The 8,180-nt window shown below is 48.8% G+C and overlaps 1 long non-coding RNA gene across 1 annotated transcript; it reads right to left on the reverse strand.

Moving 5' to 3' along the window:
* Positions 1 to 1,400: 1,400 nt before the first annotated feature.
* LOC103170328 lies at positions 1,401 to 6,973 on the reverse strand. Its single transcript, XR_486098.3, has 2 exons — positions 6,571 to 6,973; positions 1,401 to 2,454 (listed from the first exon to the last, which is right to left on the reverse strand). It is a non-coding gene; the product is annotated as an uncharacterized LOC103170328 (long non-coding RNA).
* Positions 6,974 to 8,180: the final 1,207 nt, after the last annotated feature.

Below are 8,180 nucleotides of genomic sequence, written 5' to 3' on the forward strand. Positions count from 1 at the left end.
TCGTTTATGAATGTGCACCTATTTTCAGCAGGCGTGCATATTCACCCAGTCCTCCTGTAAGGCTGCACCTGTGTTCCCGCAGAAAGTCACACGAGGGAAAAGGTCCCCTGTCACCCTGGCCCCGTGCCTGAAGCCGCACACAAGCCTGTAACTGCGTTATCAACAAATCACGCTTCAATTCCGACTGGCGCGCGTTGACGGGGGAATGCCGTACCGATGTGGTATATCCAGTCCATCGGTGGCATTTATCGAGCACATATTACGTGCAAAACACTGTACTAAGTGCTTGGAAGAGTACGACAGAATTAGGAGATATTCCCTTCCCCTAACGAGTGAAAACCAAGCATACGTAGATTGAACTGTACTTCAGGTGATTTCATCTGATTCATTCTACTTCCTACCGGTCCCGCTATCTGTCAATATTCTGCCTGTCGGGCATCCCTTTTAGACCGTGAGTTGCTTGCGGGCTGCGAATTCATTCATATTTTCCTTCTATTGTACTTTCCCGAGCACTCGGTGGGTTCCCTATAAATATCATTAGTGCCACTAAGAGAGTTAGGTGTTGGGGAGTTGGAGGTAACGTTTCCAGGTCAACCCAACCCTTTCTCGTTGAGTTCCCCGTCATAACGATAAGAAATAATATTTGTTAAGCACTTACTGTTTGCCAAACACTGTACCATGTGATAGGGCAGATTTAAGATAATCAGGTCAGACACCATCCCTGCCCCACATGGAGATCTTGCCAATCTAAGCAAGACTGAGAAGAGGCATTGAACGGGTATTAGACCTTTTCCCTCTTTGTCCTACACACACCCACACCCACACACACACACACACACAATTTCTACTACTTATCGGGTCCAAGATGGTGGCTCTTTTCCCGGTTGTGTAGTAGAGGAGTTACGAGAGTCCAGAGACAGGTCACAACCTCGCAATTTTTGATAACTACTGCGGGCCGAGGAAACTTATTCCTATCGTGAAGAGCTACGGATTTAGAGGAAGATTTAGAAAAAAAAGATGTTCTCAGAAAAGAGAGCTGGGTGCCCTAGAGAGACCGGTAATGGGGGCCAGGACAGAGTGACACGGCTCCCTTTCTCATCTCATTCTCATCTCACCTTTTCCTAGCCTAGACTTCAGCACTCATCAAGCACCTACTGGGTTTTCTACTTTCCCCCATTTATGGAGGTGATGGGAATTCATTTCCTAGCGTTCTTAAAAAAACAAACAAAAAAAATCCAAACAAAAAAAGCCCCGGGTTAAATTTTGAAATATCCACGTACCAGAGCTGGCATTTTAAGTCCAAGTAAGGACGTGTTTAAATGTTAAATATTTCATGATAGCTGGTTCACATTTTTAAAAGAAACGTAAATAAGAAAAAGCACAGGAAGTGGCACAATAAGCACAGGTAACCCAGCAATAAAACCAACTGCCGGGAAAATGGATTTTATTTAAATGCCAACAGCTGTTTCTTCCTGCGGTTCAAAGTGGTCATGACTTTTGTAATGGAAGATGCGGTTACACATCCCAATTACCACCATTAAGTTCATTTTTTTTTTTTCCTTTTTCAGGCTGCCTAGCTTGCTGTCTGCAAAGAAATAGAAGTAACGTGAAGGATTTTTAATACTAAAGTTCACTAAAAGGTTGATTTGGGTCGTTTTTCCCATCTTTTCCAGAAAAACAGAATCATTTCCATAATTGAGTGAATATCCTGAAATACGAATGGCTATTTCTGGACATGACAGAAATGGAAAATGGTTCTTCCGGACAGGTCAATTTCATTGATGGCATTCTTTACTCAGAAAATTTCTCCGACTACTGCTTTTCATGCTACGGCCCAAGAATCCTCGGCCTGAGTTTTGGATTATATGAAGGAGGTAGCGGGATGGGAACGCTTTCAAATTCCTTGCAAGTTTTTCTAAATGTTTCTCTTTTCAAGCTTCCTGTTGGCTTAAGCACATTGTGTTCTTCGGTATCAGATCCCTCTCCAGCCATATGGGGAAGTAATAAAGTGTATCTCTGTTTCCAAAGATACGCAGTATTTGTTTAGCTGGCGGACCGAGGAAAGTCGTGTGAACTCCTTCACGAATTATAGTCGCATGTGGTCATTGAATCATACGGAGCAAACTGCAGGAGCAGAACACAGGATACACTAGTCAGCATGGACAACTGTCAGTTGGAAATTTCAAATCCCTCCTGCCAAAAAAATAGCAGCAGGCGGCGGGCGAGCGGTAAAATCGGGGCGATTTTCCCGGTGGTTTCCATTCGAGGTCCGGTTTCAGCTCAAGAAAGTGATGCTGCTCTGCCGGGCCAAGACCGTCTCAGTTGAGAGATCTTATCTTTCTTCAGCACGAAGAGCTGCATTCTGCAGCAGGAGCGGCAGGGTAAAGGATTAGGCCTTCAGAGAACGGCGTTCATTTTGCTTTTCACAGATGTCCTTTCCAGCAATTCAAAGATCTGTAAACACACACTTCGGGGATTTAGCTCCATCTTCAGGAAGCAGGAAATAAAACAAACTCTTTGTAAATACCTGGTTCCTTCCCCCTTCGTATCAGTCCAAGGCTATTTTCGTCCCCGGGATTGCGGTCGTCTTCGCGGCGTAAATATCCGAGGAAGGGTTTGGAGATGGTTTCGGAAGGAGTGGCGCACGCAACTTGACCATTTTGTTAACGAAGCGCACGCATCCCCGCAGAACAGCCTCGTTTTTACATTCCCCGAGACGGGGTGCAGGATAGGGGAGAATATTCCCGGTGGAAATCCAGCCGTGTCCGGCTGCCCCCAGAGGCCAGCTTCATGGAAGAAGTCTTTCGTTTCTGTTTCTGTGTGTTTGTTTTTTTAATGGTATTTGCTAAGGGCTTACCACGTACCAGACACTGTCTTCAAAGCTGGGGTAGATCCAAGGTAATCAGGTCGGACACAGTCCATGTCCGACGTGGGGCTCGCAGTTTAACCCCATTTTACAGGTGAGGTAACTGAGGCACAGAGAAGTTAAACGATCTGCCCGAAGTTATACAGCAGTAAAGCGGCAGAGCTGAGATGCGCACCTAGGTCCTTCTGACTCACAGGCCCGGGCTCTATTTACTAATAATAACGTGAATAATGACGGTATTTGTTAAGCGCTTTCTATGAGCAGAGCACCGTTCTAAGCGCTGGGGGAGATACAGGGTCATCAGGTTGTCCCACGTGAGGCTCACAGTAAATCCCCATTTTACAGATGAGGGAACTGAGGCCCAGAGAAGTGAAGCGACTTGCCCACCGTCACACAGCTGACAGGGGGGCGTAGGCGGGATTCGAACCCATGACCTCTGGCTCCCAAGCCCGGCCTCTTTCCACTGAGCCACGCTGCTTCCCTGGACCACACTGCTTCAGTGGCGAGGAGAGAGCGTAAGGGGAATAAAGCAGCGAGCCCAGAGCTGGATGGGAGAGACAACCCGAATCATAAGACACATACGGGAAATCTCTATAAGGTCTCCGTAGGAATACTCTGAGAAAGGAAGAACGCAGGGAAAGCTGGGGCCTTCAACTTCTAAAATTTGTAAAAATTCTAAAATTAGGCGGGAAAGCTAGCAGGCGACCAGGCAAAATGCTAATAGCCTATCAAAATAGCCAAGGCCCATTTTGAAATGATAAAATTAACCTTACCAGTGTCCTACCTCAGAAGATGTTTTCAGGATTGAAACCCATTGCCCGAATTAAAGAGCAAATCCCAGGCCCAACAGAGGAAGCGGCGTACGACGCGAATAGAGATAAAGAGTTAAATCCTTTCCCGGCACCATGAAACTCCCACTTTTGCTCATGTCACAAGAGGCCAAATAGCCTCCTCCTCTTGGAAGGGAAAACTGGCACGACAAGACCTGATTTAAATGGAATTCGGTCCTTTTTCCTCCATTAGCTCTGGTCAATCCTTCACCCTTCGGGGATGATATGAGCCTGAAAGAGGGCAACTTTTTTTTTTTAAGGTATTTGTTAAGCACTTACTATGTGCCAGGCACCGTGTTCTAAGCTCTGAGGTGGATCCTTCTAGACTGTAAGCCCAGTGTGGGCAGGGATTGTCTCTCTTTATCATTGAATTCTACTTTCCAGGCGTTTAGTACAGTGCCCGGCACACCGTAAGCGCTCAATAAATACATCATCGTCTGTGGGCAGAAAGGAAAGCTGGCGAGAGGGAAAACCCCGCACCTAGTCTTTGGAAGATCGGCGAGGCGGTCCAGTACCAGAGTTCTCCTCCCCCTGCTCCTCTGATAATCCGTCCTAAGGCCGGCTGAACGGGCCACTACTCTGATTTTTCCTGCTGCCTCGGCCTGATATTTTTCGTAATTACGACGACCAGAACAATCCTAATAATAGTCCTTATTAAGCCCTTACTGCCAAATGATCAGATCAGACACGGTCCCTGTCCCCACAGGGACCTTAAATTACGAGAGGAATTCTCGAGATGTTCTTTTTAACGTCATTTTTCAGTGGCGACAACTGAGGGGCCAGAGCAGTGAAGTGACTTGCCCAAGGTCACAATCTCGGGCAAGTCAGGATCTCGGTTCTGCCTTGGTTCCTACCACCAAGTTACAAACCTTAGAAGCAGCGCGTGGGCTTCCGGGGACCCGGGAGGGGAATGCAAAGGTGAGAAAGCTGCCCCTCAGGACCAGTCTCCCAGTGCTCTGCTCTTTCTATCAGGCCACACTGCCTTCTACTAATAATCATAGGATGTGAGGATTATTTCGTACGATGGCTTGTCGAACGGAGAAGGGGGAAGGATCGCCCCGGGAGGATAGGAAGCGGAAAGGAGAAAATAGACGATTAGCGGCCGACGGAGATAACAACTAACACGTGAGGTTCCCGTGGGCCAGGAGGACTATTTGGGTCTAACTTTTCTTCTCTCACGGCACTGGAAAGGAGCACATCCCATCACAAAGGAGGAGGGCAGCCTACGGAGATGAAAAAGACCCTTCTTCGGCCTCGGAAATGCACTTTCTGCAATCGAGGGCGGAAGCCCGCAGAGCGGAGACAAGCCGGCATCAGAGGAGAAAATGGCTCTAGTCCAAATTTTGAGAAAGTCATCACTTCAGTCAGAGCCACGGAGAGAGGCAAATCTCCCAGATTGATGGCCCAGTGCTGAGATCTATAATTTTTTGCAAATATCTGCACAGTATCCTCCCTACTACGTAAAATGCTGAAAAGCCGCCTCAGGATTCTTCAAGATTTCACAATAAGTAGCGGTGTGGCCGGGTGGAAAGAGCACAATCCTGCCCCTGCCCCTCTTCTGCTGTGTGACTTTGGACAAATCACAACTTCTCTGTGCCTCGTTTATCTCATCTGCAAAATGGCGATTAAACCGGTGATCTTCTACTAGCTTATATCTACCCTTTGGCTTAGCACGGTGCCTGGCACGTATTAAGTGCCTTAACGGATACCATAAAAAAAAAAAGAAATCTGGCTGCAGAAATGATCTTGACGCCTTCCTCCTCTCTATTTTAGGTAAGATCCTAACCCGAATTCCTCTGGTTAGGCTATGAACAAACATAACTGCTCACCCATTCCCAGATGACACAGGTTTTAGATTACCAGGTGGCACGACAAATATGGCATGACAATTACGGCATTCGTTAGGCGCTTACTATGTGCGAAGCACCGTTCTAAGCGCCGGGGTTGATACAAGGTAATCAGGTCGTCCCACGTGGGGCTCACAGTCTTGAGCCCCATTTTACAGATGAGGTAACTGAGGCACAGGGAAGTTAAGTGACTGGCCCAAAGTCGCAACAGCCGATGAGTGGCGGGGCCGGGATTAGAACCCATGACCTCTGTCTCCCAAGCCCGTGCTCTTTCCCCTGAGCCAGGCCGCTTCCCAGACCTACCCTGGCTTCCACCGCCGCTTCCTTCCCTCGGCCGCTTCTGTCCACCCCCGGACGGTGGCACGCGATCGGACAGACGGGGGCGCCTGTGGCAGGAGGGGGGATTCGAAGATGATGCCCCTCGTCTTGGGTTTAAAATCAGATAGACAAGTACCGGTCACGGGTCCGATCGTGAGCAAGAAGGCCGGGCACGTTGATGGACAATCCACAAGGTGCAAGGCTTCGACTGCGTAGCAATTTCAGGGTCATTCGTTCATTCAGTTGTATTTATTGAGCGCTTACCAGGGGCAGAGCACTGTAGTGAGCGCTTGGAATGGACAATTCGGCAACAGACAGAGACAATCCCTGCCCAACGACGGGCTCACGGTCTAATCGGGGGAGGCAGCGGAGCAAGATAGAACAGAACAAGGACATCATTATCACGATAAACAGAACCAAGGGGACGTAGATCTCGTTAACAGAATAAATGCACCGGATGCTCTAAGTCTCACTTGCAGCCCCACCGAGGAGAACACCAAACACCAGAGAGACACCAGCTTTGGAACTACCGATGACAAAAATCAATTTGGCGGCGAATACCTCGTTTAGACACGAGCTACAGAAGTCTAAACTGGGTCACGGACCGGTCGGTTATCCAGGGCCCCAGGAATCCAAAACTGTCTTGAGCTTGGATCTAAATCCTACCGACAAGGAAATGTTAGTCTGCAGTTTGCTAGAGTTTCCTCACCTTTCTCAGGATGGACTTAATACCGAATAACTGCCCACGCTGTGACGTTAACCTATAAAACTACGGTGGAAATTTCCAAGGGCTCGGCCACGCCAGAGCCTAGCCGGACCGATCCCCGGCGAATGCAGTCCCCGAGTCGGATCGGAGCTCTTCCGCCGAGAGAGCTACGTCGCTGAGTAGGGCATCAGACCTCTGTCGCTCAGAATAATGAGCTTTCAGACGGCATAATATCTGTCATTAAAAGCGCTCTTTGCACCTCTGTGATTATCACACATTTCTCGTACCCAAACCACACATTTGACAGAAAGATAGCAGGGCTGTAAAATCACCGTAAACGTGAAATGAGGGAGTCATTTGTTTGGAGTCTAATCGCCATCCTGCCTTCTCTTAATTGTTCTCCAGATACACCGCCCCGGATGCGTCATAACCCATTTAGAATCCACGGTCCCCGTCCGTTCCCCCCCCCCCCCCAAGTCATCGCTTAGTTCCTAAACAGAGGGTAGGTTTGGCAGCGTAATCCGGTGGATGAACCATCAAGGAAAGCATCAGAAAACTGGAATCTTACGGCCGACTCTACCGATGACTTGCTCAGTCCCCCTCAGATAAGTACTGAAGCTCGGAGATTCGCCTTCCCCTCCTTTGAAATACAATTAATCATCCCTCGATCTTATGCGGCGCCTATATTCCCGAAGCGCTTTCCCATTGCCTCCCTGATTGTTGGCCTCCCGGCATCCCTGTGAGGAATGAAAAGGCAGGTCTTAATTTTCCCGTTTTGCAGATGGAGCAACTTTAGAAAAGAGAGGTTAAGTGACTTGGCCAAGGTCACGCGGCAGGGAAAGGGAGAAGCTGGGACGGGAACGTGGGCCAGCGACCTTCCAGACCCATGGCCTTTTCACTCAACCAGGCGGCCTTTCCCATGAGACAAATGATCAGCCAACCGATCGGTCGGAGGGAGGGAAGTCCGCTTCGGCACTTAAGCTCGATCTTGGGGGTGACGTGGTGTGAGGAGGAGGATGACATATACCGGTTAGGAAATTCCCATACTCCCGGGACTGTCTTGATGAGATCTCACTTTCTCACCCCCAAGGCCCGGCGGTCACATTTTTATCTTGTCACAGTAGCCTAAGAGAGGCAGCGTGGCTCGGTGGAACGAACACGGGCTTGGGAGTCAGAGGTCACGGGTTCGAATCCCGGCTCTGCCGCTTGTCGGCTGTGTGACTGTGGGCAAGTCACTTCACTTCTCTGGGCCTCCGTTCCCTCATCTGCAAAATGGGGATTGAGACCGTGAGCCTCACGGGGGACAACCCGATGACCCTGTATCTACCCCAGCGCTTAGAACAGTGCTCTGCACATAGTAAGCGCTTAACAAACACCAAATTATTATTATTTTTTTTACCTTCCCCTCCTCACTCACATACTTCTCCATCTCCAATTTCTTTAGAAGACAGTTTCCCCCTCTAGCTTCACGAGGGCAGGAATCATATCGCATCGCACTCTCCTAAGCACTTAGAAGACAGCCCCACAGCAAAGGACGCAGGGAAAAACGTCGATTAATTGAGTGATCTTTTTAAGGGATGCAGGGAGTAGAGCATGAAAGCTGGGAGGAAACC

This window comes from Ornithorhynchus anatinus, chromosome 13 (genome assembly GCF_004115215.2).
Source record: "Ornithorhynchus anatinus isolate Pmale09 chromosome 13, mOrnAna1.pri.v4, whole genome shotgun sequence".
NCBI classification, from domain to species: domain Eukaryota; kingdom Metazoa; phylum Chordata; class Mammalia; order Monotremata; family Ornithorhynchidae; genus Ornithorhynchus; species Ornithorhynchus anatinus.